The 17,353-nt window shown below is 42.6% G+C and overlaps 1 protein-coding gene across 4 annotated transcripts in view; it reads right to left on the minus strand.

The window, feature by feature from the left end:
- Positions 1–17,353, minus strand: part of PACRG (parkin coregulated) — a 577,440-nt gene that overhangs the window by 200,240 nt on the left and 359,847 nt on the right. The gene's annotated exons all lie outside the window — the stretch shown is intronic.

The following is a 17,353-nucleotide window of genomic DNA, read 5'->3' on the forward strand; positions in this document are numbered from 1 at the left end:
ACGCATGATATTTTTATGAAACAGACGATAGTAAATAGGATCGAATGCTACTCCTTTTCAGTTAGTAATAAGAATGAAAGAAAAACAGCTTTGGAACAAGCTGCAAGTTTAGGAGTATTGCTTAGACATCACTGGTTTAAACACAAAGACAAAATCAATGTATCTGGATGACTTGTGTAATATATTGTAATGAGATGCCCAATTTGATGCAGTTGAAACTCCCAACACTCAAGAAACAGAAAACTATAGAAGTTTTTACATTTCTTTTTCCATTTGAGTAATGCCATCAGTGCCTTTTTACCTACTGATTAACAGTATGCAGATTACTTAGCCTCTGCATTCATTTTCTCTTTTGTTCGATTAGACACACTGTATTTTCCTCCTCTTGGGTTTGTGAGGATTAAATGATATGATTCATGAAAAGAGCTTAACTCAGTATCTGGTGTATAAAAAGCAGTAAATAAGTGTTAGCCTTTGTTAAAAACAGATAAATCACACAAAAATCTTGGGCCCTATTAATGTCAATAATCTCATCAAAAATTAAAAAATTTAGGAAAAAAAATCTACCAGAGTAATATAATTGGTTGAAGAATGTCAAGCTTTCTATTTTGAAAAACATAGTTTAGGCATGAAGTAATCGATTAGAAGAACACATCCATACTTAAGGGGAGAGATCTCTGTTTTCCAAAGATCAAAGGGAATGACACAACATTACATATGAATTCATTGCCTTGATAAGAGAATCCGAAAAAGGGTGTATCTTCCATGTCTAAAGCACCTAAGCACATTACTTTTATAGACTATCATTTTTTTCCCCAGTGGCCCAGGGTTAAATGGGTGATGGCTGATCATAGATTAAACTATATTAATGACCACTTTTTACATTTTCCAGACTTTAAGCATTATTTTCCTGGTTGGGATTTTTTTTTAAGCCAAACAAATTAAGCCATCGTGGTTTCAAAAGTAATAGCTAAGTGGTAAAAGTATTAATTGCATAAATTCAGAGTCAATTTTATATTATACATGCCAAACAGTTTCAAACAAGAAATTAAATAGCAATTAGGGCTTATCTTCCAATTTCAATCTAAGGGTGTGAACTCCTTAAATGTGTTATATTGTATCTCACAGGTTTTTATAATGGAAATTCTCACACTGAAAAAATATCATATAACTATCATATTTTAAACACTATGTGTTGGGTATGGAAACTATTTATTCAGATAGACTCAGCTATATAACACTAAAATCATTTATATGCTAAGTGATTGTTACTCTGGAAAAGTTTATTTGGAATAAATTATGTTTCGTTTTTAAAGTTTGGGAAATTCAGGGAGATTTCATGATATATGGGATTTTTAGTAGAAGTAGTTGGAAAATTGTAAGGAAAAGATCGCTTTACAGAAACGAAAGTGCTTCTCCCTGGTGCACTGATCCATGTAGACGAATGCCATGTTTTCATCTACTTGACAGCTAGTATAAGAATATTTGTGGAGGCCAGCACCGCGGTGTAGCAGGTAAGTGCCGGCATCCCATATGGGCGCTGGTTCAAGTCCCATTGCTCCACTTCCAATCCAGCTCCCTGCAAAAGGTCTGGAAAGTCCCCCAAGTCCTAGGGCCGATGCACCCACAAAGGAGACCCAGTAGAAGCTCCTGGCTCCTGTCTCTGGTCTGGCCCATCTCCAGCCATTGTAGACATTTGGGCAAGTGAACCAGCAGATGGAAGATCTCTCTGCCTCTTCCTCTCCCTGCCCCACTTACTTTCAAATAAATACATAAATCTCAAAAAAAAAAGATACATGTTCTTTGAGTTATTATCAAGATCAGCAGAACAGTGTCTTCTGTATAATCCACAACTGTGCTGAACTCAAAATATCGATTTGGCAAAATAAATGACTAGATAGCAAGAACAACATTTAGTCTACAAACCAACTGCATTTGGGAGAATTATTGGGGGAGCCATGTGATTAGTCAGGATGAAGACATTAGGAACTGTTCCACCTAAAACAAATGGTCTTTTCATAAAGAATCGTGTTTAGAAACAAAAACACTGTACAGACTACATTGCCTAAAAGAGTAAGATTTAATCTTGCTCCATATCTTGTAAAATTTGTCCAAAGCAACCACATGATATTTATTATTTTGACTTTCTCTATCTAGTAGTTTTGAAGTAAACAGGAAATACCAACAGCAATTAAAAATGCAAGTTCATCAATGAAATTTTTGGAATTATGAGTTGAAAATTATTGAACATCAGTTACATATACAGGTAAGTAACCAAACAATCTGTCATGTGAAGACTAAATGATTTTACTTTTTCTATTCTCATGCATGTAGTTAAAATATTCTTATAATCTCTATTTTATTCTACTCTCCTAACTTCTTATAATACTCATATTACTCTGTGCCACTTCTGTAAAGAAGAACTAAAGTTCTGCTGCACATTTATAATCATAATTTAAAATTCATTATTCTGGAGAGTGGCTCTTTCTGGAAAAAAATAGTTAATTTTGAAAACTAAAGCCTATAGTTGGCTGTCCAATGTTAAGTTATTGACTATTGGTGTTTTGTAGAGAAAACTGCACAGAAATTGGGCACATCCATTTTTTTCTATACATTTATATATCCCAAATAATTTATTTACATTAAAAAATTCATATGGTATTGCAGATCCTATTTATCTCTCAGCTCTACATTTCTGATGGATGCTGGTTTATGATGTACCAAGGATTCTGAAACAGTCTTTGCTGGCCTCTTCTTCCTTTAGCACACTGACTCATGCCCCCGAAATGGGTAGATACACTGCTCAGTAACGGCAAGCAGGAAGACGAGTGACTCCACTCCTTTTAGAAAACAAAGTGAGTTCATTTTCAATCAAGCTAATTTAGCTCTGAATCCTCACCGCCCTCGGGATACTTTGGGCAAAGCATTACAATGTTTTGGGTTGAATTTCCATGCCTGTAAATTGATTTTAATACTCATTTTCTGAGTGGGCTACGGAGATGAGGTAAGTTGATTCCCAGGAATATCACAAAGAGAATGAATGTGATGGGTTTTCACTCTATTCATGGGAGTTTATTTTCCATATTGAGAGAGTTGATGCCTCACTCATCTATTATTATTGACTCGAGTAATATGTTTCACTAAGTTGCAGCATCCACATTTATATATTTCTGAATCAGGATGTTGATGATGCATTATAGTTTCTCAGTACTACATAAAATATAAAATATCCTGGCCGGCGCCGCGGCTCAATAGGCTAATCCTCCGCCTAGTGGCGCTGGCACACCGGGTTCTAGTCCCTGTTGGGGCGCCGGATTCTGTCCTGGTTGCCCCTCTTCCAGGCCAGCTCTCTGCTGTGGCCAGGGAGTGCAGTGGAGGATGGCCCAAGTGCTTGGGCCCTGCACCCCATGGGAGACCAGGAAAAGCACCTGGCTCCTGCCATCGGATCAGCGCGGTGCGCCGGCCGCAGCATGCCAGCCGCGGTGGCCTTTGGAGGGTGAACCAACAGCAAAGGAAGACCTTTCTCTCTGTCTCTCTCTCTCACTGTCCACTCTGCCTGTAAAATATATATATATATATATATAAATATCCTTATATATTGTGCCTTAGATTCAATGGAATACAGTAAGTGCATACTAGTGAATAACTTTCTTGTAGGAAGACTTGCTCCACAAGCTGATTATACTCTGTACACCAGTCTTATCCATAATTATGAGAAGAATTTGGTTGTGATTAAAAAACATTCTAGGGCACTCCATATAGTTACCTGCTTCTAGAAGAGTGGAGCTACATTGGGGAGTCAGTTAATACTCTCTCTGATGTTTATAATTAGGTGAACTTGCTGCTTGTCTGTGTCCAGAGTTTTCTGCAGTTATTATCGATCACTACTGTACAATAGAAATTGATGATATGAAAATGTCTTGGTTTCATAATGCACAAGAACTTGAGGAGATCAGCAGCAGCTGCTTTGATCTGCAGCTTATAACAGTTGTTAAAGTGGATCAATGAGACTTCCATTTACCTCAGCACATTAAAGAGAAGAAGCCTGTTGATCAGAGTTGCCAGAGATGATACTCTTTTTTTTTTTTTTTTTTTTTTTTTTGACAGGCAGAGTGGACAGTGAGAGAGAGAGACAGAGAGAGAAAGGTCTTCCTTTGCCGTTGGTTCACCCTCCAATGGCCGCCGCTGCAGCCGGCGCACCGCGCTGATCCTGGCAGGAGCCAGGAGCCAGGTGCTTTTCCTGGTCTCCCATGGGGTGCAGGGCCCAAGCACCTGGGCCATCCTCCACTGCACTCCCTGGCCATAGCAGAGAGCTGGCCTGGAAGAGGGGCAACCGGGACAGAATCCGGCGCCCCAACCGGGACTAGAACCCGGTGTGCCGGCACCGCAAGGTGGAGGATTAGCCTATTGAGCCACGGCGCCGGCTCAGAGATGATACTCTTGGCAAGAGAATTTACATTTCCAGGGCGTTTGTCACTCAGGTTTGGTTGCAGAATCTATTTATTTTCCTGGTGTTGGCTTTGGCTCATTTCTGCCATGTGACCTCGGGCAAGTCATTCGATCCGATTCTCCAGTTCTTCATCTGTAAAGTAAGGAAAGCAAGTCCAAACGTAATACTCCCTGTCCTTTCTAGCGCTGGCCTGTGGGATTTTAGGTGACGCTGATGAAATTACTTTGGAAACATATTGTGTCTGTGATGGGAAGCCACACAGCGGGACAGAAACCACCACCGGCTAATAGACTTAACGGAATTCTGCTTTGTTTGGCGTTGTGTGATGACTGTGCTAACCTTTTGGAAGACATGATGAGCTTGTTGATTTTTTTTTCCATTTACATATAAACCATTGAATCATCAGATAATGTGGTTTCAACTCTGAAGTGGCAATTAAAACCTCCATGTCTTGTCACGCCTGTTGAAGATTTTACACAACCACAGTCTTAAGTCTTCTCTGAATTTATCACAGGAGGGCAGAGCTATGCTCCCTCTAGTAAATGTTGGAGAATGATTTTGTACCCTTTTGAAAATGTAGTTCAAGCTCCCAGTCATGGTATCCAGTTGTCAGCTTTCAGATGACTTTACCCAAAAAACACAATTCTAAAGATGTCCCCCTGGACTGTGGGGTTTTAGATAATGCTGTCTCTTGTTATTCAAACACTAATAAAGATATTGCTATGAAAGGACTTTGTTGATGACATTAAAGTAACTATGCTGATCTTCAAAGAGGAAGGTCATCGTAGACTGTCCGAGTGGATCCAGGACAACCACATGAGCCCTTAGAAGCAGATAAAAACAGTCAGAGGGGAGGTCAGAGAATTTGGAAGCCTGGCAAGGACTGGACCTGCTCTTGGTGGTTTTGAGAATGAACGTCTTCACACTGGGGCAGCATGGACGATGGAGCTACCTCCTGCCGACAACCAGCTAAGAAATGCGCCTTCAGTGCTACAACCACTGGAACAACAGCCAGGCTAAGTCTGGAAGGAGATCCTTCTCCAGAGTCTCTCAGAGCAACACAGGGTGGCTTTGTTCACCCTCTAGGTTTCTGATCTACAGGACTATGAGATGATATATGGGTGTCATCTTAAGTGACAACAATTGTGGCAATAGAAAAATCAAAGCCCTGTCCGTCCACGCACCCAGTTAAGCAAACCTTTGTTGATAACAAGAACTTCTACGAAGTTCCAGGAATTATTCTTCAGTTGATGATAAAATAGTGAACAGAAGACAAAAATTCCAGCTTTCATGGAATTTATGTTCTAGTGATTATATCTGATATTATCCAAACTCTAGATGTAGCGCATTGCTGTTTGGATTCACAGCAAGATTAGAATCAGGCTGGATCTCTCAGGCAGCCATGGCGATGAGAATGCGCCAGACATCATATTGTCCTCCCTGACTGTATATCATACGCATCCAGGTAGACCCTCAAATTGGTTGGTAGCTTTAGGATTACTGGCTCCAAAAGCTCTTTGGATTGGTACACACAGCATCCATATCACGATACAGTTCTTAACAGAGGTTAAGCAAAAATTATGTACAGTGGAGTGCTCAGCAAAGATTTGACAGCATTGCTCATTGAGATCCTGTGACACTTGGTTAACAGCATTTGGAAGAGTCCACAAAAGGGGGGTCTTCTCAGATGTCTGAAGGGTGAACAGCATGGAGCTAGGGCAGATGAAGCTGGCGTTCCTAATATTCTACCAGAAGATCATGGTAATGGTGGCACCTTTGAGCCTTTACTACATTTCTACACTATCTCATTTGCGAAGATTTATCAAAGCTAAGCAACACTATTTTTCCCATTTAATATTCTCAACAAGTCTTCCATAAAGTCTGTATTTTTACTGTTACAAGTTCCAGGCCTGACAAGCTACTGAAGAGTGGAATAGAAGCTGAGGGTGTGTGCTTAGAAGGAACATGAAGCTGCAGAGTGGTGTCCACGTTGGTCAGCGTATCCACCCTTTTCTAAATCTGCTTTGTTCCTTCCTGGTGGGGGTGGAGTCGCCTTGACCGCTGAGGGCGCTGCACTGGTTTATTTACACGGAGAAAAGCTGTACGAAAGCCTTTGATGGATTTAGTGAATGGAAAATGAGAGTGTGACAGCATGGTTTAACTCTTGAAGGCATTTTAGGGAGCTGTGCACGGTTGGCCCATGGTGTGCACTCAACAAATTCTTTTCTTTTCTTCCTTTCTTTCCTCCCTCCCTTCTTTCTTTAAAGTGAATCAATGAATTGCATACTGTGTGATCCTTTTTTGGAACTGCCCCTCAAAACTTTGGCAAACCCACCTTGCTCTGTAGTGTTTCTGGAGTTAACCTGGTGCACTGGTCTTGGTGGCTGGGGTAAAAGTATCTTTAAGGAAAAAGCTAGAAGGCCCAGGTTCCATGGCAAATGAGAACCAGTTGAGTAAGTGTATAAAGGGAGACAGCGAGCAAGACACCAGCGTGCCTGACACCACACCATCTCCTCACTCACTGTGGCCTGAAGTCTTAACAGATATTCTTTTAGAAATCGTAGTTTATCATCCCAAAAGGTAAATATTGCATTGCTACTCTTTGTATGTTACTATTCTATATTCACTACCTATAAGAAATTCTGAAAGGACAGCATTTGTTCTATTGCTTCCAGAGAGAACTGTATCTAAGCCACTTGGTTTACTATAACCATAGTTACAATAAATAAACAGAAATACAAGCACATTTAATATTTAATAATTCCTGTTAGAAGAACTACAAATGCCTCAGAACTCTTGGTGTAGATAAATAAGTACCCAGTTTGCCTACTGGTCAAAAGAAAGCTTAAAACTCCAAGAGTACTGGGTGGTAATTCTATTATTGTGGTCGAATAACCGTCTTGTTTTCAAAATTTCAATATTGTATCATTAGTTTTTTAGGTTGTGATAAAGATAACTTCAAGGAATAAATTCCAAGAGCAAACATAAGGTTTACTTGTGGGAAACAGAGGCAGAGATGTAATAGATATGCAAAATCTGAGTTAAAAGTTGCTGAATGGGGAATGATTTTTTTTCTTTCATTGTGCAGTCATAGATATCAACGTGCTCACAAAAAACTCACATTAAAGTACTGCATTTAAAAGCACAAAAAGTAAATTGATCTTGGAGGGCTCCAAAGAGAGCTTAGTCATAAAGACATTGCCACCATTACTTTTTTCTTTATTACTTGGAACATTAATTCAAGATGTACATGAGAATCTAATACAGAAAGCAGGCGAGCAAGGAAATATCAATACTATCTGCTGTTTTTTTCTAGGGAGTATGTCCATGTGTTTTTCAATTCCACCTTCATTGATGGTTATTATGCTGAGCTGTTTCCATTCCATTCCATCAAGGTGACAAATACAGATTTTTAGGAAAGGCAGTAGAAATGGAGAGCTGATTTCCCACGAAGAGGAGATCTCCTCCTGCAGCAGATTGTGTGGTCAACGTGAACCAAAACCAGCGTGGCAGAGAGGGGAGGGGGGGCTCCCCAGACCCTGGTGGACCGTGGGGTCCCAGTGCCTGTGGAAGCTGCAGAGCCCCAGCAGTGCTGGTGACGCAACAGACACTGCACTGCTGGGGACGCTCCACAGAGGGCGCCCTCACCAGGCACTGCTCCCTGTCCTGCCTGGGCACTGCTCTGGCTCTGTCTCATGGAGAGAGAGGGAGGGGCCCGGGTGGCAGCAGGGTTGGTGGTCTGGGCCTGCAGGCCTGCAGCGTTTGGGACCTGGAGGTGGAGGGTAGGGAGGGAGTCTATTTTGCTTGTAGAGGTCAGTATGAGGGATTCCTTGAAGGACAGAGGGATTCCAAGGAACAAGCGGAGGGGTGGCAAATGCGGGGACCCACGAGGGGACAAGGAAGGAGTCATGGGACAAGTCCAGGCTGGAGAATGCATCCACGAAGTCAACGGGGCCTGAGGAGAGGGGCAGCCCAGAGTGCAGGTTGCTTAGCATAAGCTGGCCCTAAACCCCTGCCAGCCCATTCAGGAGGCAGCTGTGAGTAAGGTCGCCTTGCTCCCCACCTCCTCCGCCCTGACACTGCCAGGGGAGCCACAGTCAGGCTTGCGGTGGGGAAATGCCAAGCAAAGGCAGAGAACTAGAGGTGCAGCCGAGCTTTCCCAGGGCAAGCTTCCAGGCCAGAGCAGGCCCAAGCAGGGCCAGGAGAGAATACGGAGGGCGAGTCAAGTTCAGGGTTGTGATCAGTCTCTGGAGCTGTGAGCGTGATCTGCAGTGCTGTGGGGCTAACTTACAAGTGGGCAGGACAAGTGGGCCTGCAAAATCTCATGCAGTGATGGGGAAAGCCACCTGCACTGAAGTTGGCCCTTCCAAACCAACTCTTAGACTTGCCTTTGATTGATCAGGAAAGAACAGTGACTACCCAACATCACAGTCTCGTTTGGTGAGTCTGGTGATGCTCTTATTTTCTCTGCAATGTTCACAAACAGACCTTTAACAACTCTTTGTTGGTGCTCATGAAAGACTTGCACACAAAAAAATGATGTGAACTTCATTATCAACAAGTCTAGATATGGTAGGTGATTTAAAATGTACAAACCATGACCTGACTGAATGCGGAAGCCTCCTTGAATTAAAGCTTTAGAAATTTCCATTTGCTTTCTTGCCTTGAGGAAGTGAAATTTCTGTTGCACACACAGAAGAACACAATGTTTTCTCCTGGGTGAGCGTCTGCAGGCTGCTCATTCCGGACCCAGCTTGGGCTTTTACATGCGGTAGAGCACAGTATGCAGATTTCTCTGGGCGCTTCTTAAAGACCTTAGCTGAACTGGGGGAAATCTCTGATCAAGAAATGTGCCAGTTTCCAGTGAGCAGTAGGGGTGGCCAAGGCTCAGGAACGAGTGGAACACAATGATTTTGTCAGCTGGTGCTTGCTGGGCACCTCGGAGCGGTAAGGAAGGTGTTGAGTGAGGTTCACACTCTGAACATGGCTTTGCAATCAGGCTGAGCCACGGCTGCCTGTCCCAACGCTCTCCCAGCATCTGGGCCTGCCCTGTCTGATGAGGGGTCTGACGCAGATGCAGGACTTTGCAGGGTAAGAGAGGCTGGGCGTCCAGGTGAGACGAACACTCACTCCCCTGGTGTGAGTGTGACAGAGCACGTACGGGGAGGACATGACGGGGAGGACATGACATTAGGGCTGGGATTTGGCAGAAATAGAAGACTGTGTCCTAAGGTGTGGGGTTCTGGGGCCGGGCATTAGGATGGGCACACAAGGCCAAGAGGCAGGGCGCGAGGTCACGTGGCCTACTCGACCAACGGTGACGGGGCACAGACGCTGGGCTCTGTCCCATCTGCAGCCTCTGTTCACACTCAAGGTTGACCTTTCGCTGTGGCTTCAGGAACTGTAAGCAGGACGTTCCTGGCAAGCACCCTGCCCATTTGCGTGGACACTACTGAGCTGCACCTGCACTGTGACTGACGTCTTTGTTCTCCAGCCAGCCTGCCCCCTTCGGGGAGAGTGTCCTGAGTGGATCAGAGGTGAGACCAGGATGATGGACCAAGGCAGGGGAGAAGATGTGGATGCTGCAGCATGCAAGTTTTCTGCAGAGAACCTGAATCTCCAAGAGCCACTTGCATTATGCTGAATGGAATGGCTATCTTAGACAGAGGCAGGAATTTCAACATGCCATTGGGGTATGCAATACTTGGTGAATTCCCCATCAGACCTTGATGAAAGAGGTTCTTCAGCACTGCTCTGAAGGGAAGTGAGGGCTCCAAGGAGGCAGTTAAAACTATCTTCTGTAGGGAGGGAGAGATAAGCTCTAACAGTTTGTCTATGATGGGATATTTGTGCAAGTGTGAATTATCAACATCTAGAAAACAAATGTTGCATTGCATATCTGATTGCTGGGATATAGTAACGATATTGATTCATGAACATTTATTTTGCATTTAATCACCTTACTAAAATATCATTAATTCTAATGGATTTCACTAGCATTCTTGGAAAGACCACATAAAACACACATCCAATTTTCTCCACACCCTCACAGGCAGGTAATACTGACACCTGACACCTAACATGGTCATCTGCAAAGCCATTCCACTCACATTCCGTAATTCATTCCCCCTTGGTGTCTGCAAGTTGACGCTCCTACAAAATGACCTAGTTACTCATAGTTCCCTGAAGGTCAATTTGTTTCTTTAATGCTCCTCACAGCTGGCTGTTAAATCACGGAGGCTGGTGCACACAGTTGTTACGCAACCCATCAAAGGTCCCACAGCTGGAGAAGCGCAACTGCAAGCCAGAACATCTGACGCCACAACCTCTCTTCCAGGCTGTGCTCATCTGCTGCACACTCTGCCCCATGTCTTGTGTTCTCACATGCTATTCCACCTCTCCAAAGCAAATTCCCTGCCTGTCCACCAGGTAAACCAGTGTTTACTGGTCCAAGCCCTCCCTGAGGCACGGAGCGTCTGAACCCCTTGCTTAGCTGGTTTGGGCAGGAATGGACTCAGGTGAACCAGTCCTCTGTCCTGACTGGTCCCTGGGATCCCTTGGAAGACTGGCTACAGCAGTGCCCTGGGCACCTGTGGGGTCCCCAGCACACACCCAGGTATAGAAAGCATTTGCGTCCCTCTTTGGTTAGTTTGCAGTATTACTGAAGACAAATAGAGTATATTTTCTGCCATCTCTCCTAAACAAAACTGATCTAGATCTTTTCACTGCTCAAAGGAAAAGGAAGGGATTTCTGTTGCGGGGGAGAAGGCAGTTCCCACTGGCCTTGCCGTGAAGCCCACTCCCAGCAGCTGGTGCTGGGGGTCGGGGAGTAAATGGAACCCTCACTCTCTAACTTTACTTATCCAGGAGGGATTTTAGCCCCACACTCTGTGGTAAGAGGCATAGTCTCTACGGGGTGGAATTGTGTCCCCCGACATCCGTGTCCTTTCCAGAATCTCATAAGAGGCCTTATCTGGAAACAGGGTTGTTACCAATGTAGTTGGTTAAGATGAGGTCAGACTGGAAGAGCGGGTCTTTAGTCCAAGCCTTAAGAAGGCTGATGCCCTTATAAGAGGAGAAGAGATGTAGAGACACAGACATTTGGGAGAAACCCTTGTGAGGACAGAGGCAGAGACCAGAAGGATGCGACGACCGGCCAAGGACTGCAAGGACTGCTGGCACCCGCAGGAGCTGGAAGAGGCAAGGAGGCTGCTGGGGGGCTCTCAGGAGAGCCTGCTCCTGTTGGAGCCCTGATCAGAAGCCCCTGGCCTACAGGAGGGTGAAACGGTGCACTTCCGTGGCTTGAGCCACCGGGCATACGGTACTCTGCTACGGCAGCCACAGGACATCAGTGCACAGCTTTCAGAGGAGGAGTCCACGCTGCACTTTGCTTTGTCATCACTCTTGCAGTCATGTGTCCCTAGATGCAGAAGAGCCATCCTCTCTGGGCAGATGCTGCCCAGGAAGTCTACAGAGGTAGGTGACAGGATGCGACCCTGTGCCCACCAGGGTTCCTTACCAGCAAACCTGGGTTGAAAACAAACTCAAACGAAGCAGTCTGGGTAAAGAGGAAATCTGTTTTATGTAGTTCGCACGTATGGATTTCATAATAGGAAAGAGATCTTTCGGGCTGACTGTGTGTGAGACACCACCCTGGCTATTCCCAGGACCAAGTGTTTTCCCGGGACAGCTTTTGAAGAACATTGCGCAACTCTTGCTTTCTGCTGGCATGTGCCCTCCCCTCCTCCCACCATTCCCTTCCCCATCCCTGGGGATGTTCTTCTCTTGTACATATGGAAACTTGGCTTATGAATAATGCTTAGGAGTAGAGAATAATGCTTAGAACTTGAAGAAGCAAAGATTGAGGGAGAAGAAATGCCTTCTGCAATTTCTTGAGGGCGTACTATTTAGAAAAGGGATTATACGCAGAACTGTGTAGTTTAAGCTAAAGACATAAGCCAGAGAAATACTAGGCATAGATCTCATTCCAATATAGGATGTGTCTCTGTCTTTGGAGTTACAAGGGTTTGCCTCATGCAGTGGTAAAGCGACTTAGGACAAGAAAGAATCAAAAGGTATTGGCCATGTAGGCTGGGTTAATGGATGAATTCCATACAGATGCAATACAAGCATCTAACTCTACTAGCTATGCCCCAATCACTCCACAGAGGGAAAAGAAAGCCCAGTGCAAACATTTTTCCTTTGCGGAACAAATGGTCTTAAGTTCAGTAAACTGCAGAGCCACCTGGATCAAAAGCCCCCACACATATTCCCTGGCTTTGTCATGATCCTAGCATTCCCTTTAGATTTATGAGTTAAACCTGCACGCGGAAGTGCTCAGAGAGACTAGATGGGTACACGGCAATTGCAAATCTAACTTCCAGAAATTTGGAGGTACCAGTTCTCATAATTTCAACAAATTTAGGACGATCCAGTGCTTCCAAATCTAATACAACTGTGATTTCAAAGGCTCTTTGAAGCAGCTTTCTTAAATGTACATCATGGACTCAAGTTGTTCATAATTCCATAGGGAGCAAATCCTAAATTCCAAAACTAAATTGAGACCTATGTTAAGAGAAATTACCTTTATGCAAATCAATGGGACAGAAAAACTGAAGATTATTTTTTGGTAAACAAAATCAGCTCCCAAAGACTCATCAACATTTTCAAGGATTGCGAGAACAGGTCCCACAGAGCTCACGAGGGAGCCAAGTGGGTATGACTCAGCTTGACTGCGGGTCCTTAGGTTCTCATTAGAAGTCTCTTTGAAAGACTCCCAGATTGAAATTCATTTCTGTTTTTTAGAAGCCACTTAAATTTCAGAGTTAAAATCCTGTACAAATATCCTAAAATTTAGCAATTTTAACGTGTTCTCATTACCTCTGTCTTTTGATGTGAAATAAAAAGCTCCAGTCTGTTTTCACAGATCCTTATTATTCTCTTGTGGTAGACTTCTAGAGTTGTCTTAAACGTAGGAATGTGATATTTCATCATTACATTTAGTTATGCACATTCTAGAACATAGACTCAGGGTATTAGTCTTTGATACCTGCCGTCCGAACTATTTCAGGTATGGGCTGTTTCCCGATGATTGGTGCAGGTAGCCAAGGAAACAGAATCAGGAAGCCAGGGTCACTGGGGAGCCCCGACCTGCCCGCAGGGTCTGCTTTCAACTGTAAAGGTTTTAATGCCAGTTATTGACTCATGTTCCTCAAGTGTAAGATACTGCATCATTAATCTGTAGTTTCGTCTCTGAAAGCTCTAAATTGAACATTTGCATTGTCTTAATTTTCCATAACCTTTAATGACGTTTGTGAAAGAACGTGGGAAAGAAGTTGCTGTTGGCTGTATGACAGATGCATTCTAGGAATATTTTACGGAAGCTCCTCTTTCTGTTTCACTTCAGAGCAGTCCCTGGAAAGACAGCATGTCTAAGACATCCAGAACTCTTTGTCTAACTCCAGGGACATGAACTCAAAGGCTTGGATGCCAGCATGGGTCATCCAAGGAGGACCCTGACCCAGGTTTCCCTTGTCTGTCTCACTCAGACCTCTTTTACTTCAACATGGTGCTTCCCGCAGCAATGGGCGACGCTCACATATTTGAACTCAAAAAATGATGCCAAGAAAGGACAGACTTGAAACGTACTTTTCCTTGTATCAATCCAGGGTCCTTAAATGACCTGGCTACTCACCTGGCTTTGACCAATCAGAGGCAAGATGTATCCCTGGAAGCAAAGGGCCTGCCGCGGGCAGTGAGACCAGGAGCCGCACCTTGTTCACGGTTCACAGAAGTGCCAAGGCCATGGTTCCCAGACTCGGAGAGTTACGGGTCACCCACAGTACTTTCAACCACCTCATTATGTTGTTACATAATAACTGAATGCCTTACTGTGTTTTATATAAGATCAGATAACAAGATATGTCTATGATATTGTACATGTATCTAATGCTGTATAATAATAAGAATGGCTGCCTTATTTAATATCCAGTCAGGAACAGGCTCCACAAGAAGAGGTAATGTACATATTACTTGTAATTGTCATGCAATCCTAACAAAAAGTCGACATTCGACATAGTTTATACAGATCAAGAAATGTTAGAGCAGAGAAGTTAAATGATTTTCTGAATGTCACATCTCTTCTGGGTTCAAAATATTACTCTTAAATTTGTCTGTTGTTAATTATGCCCTAAGTAAATACTTTACAATATTAGTCATAAATAAAAACACAAAGTTACCCTCAAGAAGGGGTGCTTGTAAGATTTTGCACCTCTGCGAGGGTGGATGAGTCAGTGCCCTGAGTGCCATTCATTCACCCCTGCCTTGTTATTTCCAACGGGTCACCCGAAAGACTAGAAGGCTGGGGCTCCCCATCCAGGCAAGTGCTAAAATGCTCACCCAGCTCCCTGGCTTCTCAGCACCTACTGTTCATCCCAGAGGTAATTCATGTAACATCAAGAGAGGACAAGATTCTAAAAATATCAGACGGTAGCATTAGCTAAAGTTTGTGCTTTGAGGGGAACAGGCAGAGGGGCAGGATCATTGTATTTGAAACAATACCCCCACTTTTAAAGTTATATCTTGTTTCATTCTAAAAATAATTTTCTAGTGGGACTTAAATATATTTGAACTTGACTTTAACAAGACATTGATTTACATATTTGACAACTAGAGAAAAGAGGATATATAGAAATGTGCAAAACTCAAATACATTAAAATTTAGGATGAGTTTTTTCCTAATGCTGCATACTGTAAATTTCTAAGATACTTTCAGTTGCAAATAATTATATCTATTATTGAAGACACTGGCTTAAATAAAATGTGTATATGGTATTGTGAGCATAGATAAAACTTCTATAATCATAAAGCAGAGTTTATTCAAACCCTATGAAGGCTCAGCATTTTCCTAGTGAGAATGCAACACTGGAAATCCAGTGACAGGCTTCTTGGGCAGAATTGGATATATGGTAGCCCAGCCACTTTGAAGAATAGTTGTTAGTTTCTGTAGTTAGAACACTCCAAGTTTCTAATGGGACCCTCTGGAAACACGGAAATCTGGCATTGTAGTGACAGGTTTCTAAGGTAAGTAGAAAATGAGGCTGAAACTGATGTTTTCCTCCTGAAATGTCAGAAAAATATTAAGCATAAAATAGTCTGTAGAAATTCTGATGAGTGTATATAGAAATGTTGCAAAAGAATTAAGGACTATAGTATCGACTGCAAATTTTCTCCATGGATAGCATCCCAACAGGGATATGATTCCAAAACCAGCCTCTCCTGCGTCTTTAGGTATTTGAACATTTGTGAGTGCAAGAGTTAAAGAAAAACCATAACGAGGAAGCAGTAGAAACCAACTGTTTTGTTAATAGTCTAGAGTGCCCAATGAGATTTATCTGTCTCTGTTGGCAGCTATATTTATCTTTTTTATAGGTTTCCTTGAGGATAAGGGAGATTCTAATTGTCTTTTGAACATCACTGATTTTATTCTTCTATACAAAGACACAAAATGATGCTTAGATTTTAGTTCCAGATTTTACTGTGAGACAACAAAAGCACTAATTTAGTGTTGTAGCAGCTACATACCCCTGGATCCTCCACCAGTGGAGGGGAGAGCATTAAGGCACATCTTCCATGAGTATCAAATACAGAGTAAGTATTTCTACCAGGGGAAAGCACAGAGGCAACTTTTACAGCCATGAAATGGAAATGGTGGACAAATCATCCATTTCTGTGAGGACTCCTGAGGAAATACTTGTGAATCATTCACAGCAAAAGCTTTGCTCCCTAGCTCTTCCGTTTCTTTAACATGTCTGTATCTCGATCTCCTTGCTCATCTCCTTCTGTTTCATTTCTCTCTCTCATCTCCACTTCTGTCTCTAGCACCTCTATGCCTGTCTCTAGTATCTCTATTGCTAGCATTTCAACCTGTGTCTCTATCTCCCTCAAGGATAATGTTTTTCATACTATTCACTGAACTCTTTACTTAGTATACAGTTAATCCTAGGTGCATAAAGTTAATTTAAAATAGATCTTAGTAAAAAATAAGAATGGGAATAGAAGAGGGAGGAGGAAGAGGGGTGAGGGTGGGGGTAGGAGAGAGGGTAGGGTGGGAAGAATCACTATGTTCCTAAATTTGTATGTATGAAATGTATGTTTGTAGACTGTAAATAAAATATTTCTAGCTGAAAACAATAACCTTGAGCAGTGGCAGGAAATCAGAATTGCATGGAAAAATAAATAGATGAATACAATGAATGAACTTAAGAGTTTCTATTATGAACCTGAATTAAACAATGTGCACATATAGAGTTATTCTATAACACCATGGATAGCCGATGCTGCTGTATGGTAAAAGCATGAATTACAAATGAAGAATATTTAAATAAGTATTTTCCACAGAATGGGAATGCCATTAATAATACATTAAATTTGAAAAAAAAAAAAAAAGAGACGCAACTACTAAAGCCTAGTTTTTACTTTGCTCAAAGAGTAACCACCTTGCCTAAATGTTCACATTCAGATAATGTGGAATGGATATCAACGTCTCCCAGCCCCCATCACAAGCATTCTGAAGCTCCCATAACCCCAGTTTGATCTCTTTTTACTAAATATGCATAATATTAAACATCAGTGTAGATCAGTATGGAAAGACAATTAAAGATCTTCTGAGAAATCCCTGGTTTCCCAAATAACCTAGGCTTACAGTCTTGAAGTAGATTTGATAGCAGTTATGTAAATACACCTAATGTCAAACATAGTGATGCCAAAGGGCTTATTTATGATGGCAACTGCCACACACTCAGCTTCTTGTTTGTTTTTTTCTGTATGTTCAACCGGATCATGAGGTAACATTTTCATGCAGTTTCCCACTTACCTACTAATTTGCTTACATGACTGTCAGAA

Source organism: Oryctolagus cuniculus, chromosome 5 (genome assembly GCF_051225735.1).
Source record: "Oryctolagus cuniculus isolate XC-2025 breed Fujian yellow rabbit chromosome 5, ASM5122573v1, whole genome shotgun sequence".
Taxonomy (NCBI): Eukaryota; Metazoa; Chordata; class Mammalia; order Lagomorpha; family Leporidae; genus Oryctolagus; species Oryctolagus cuniculus.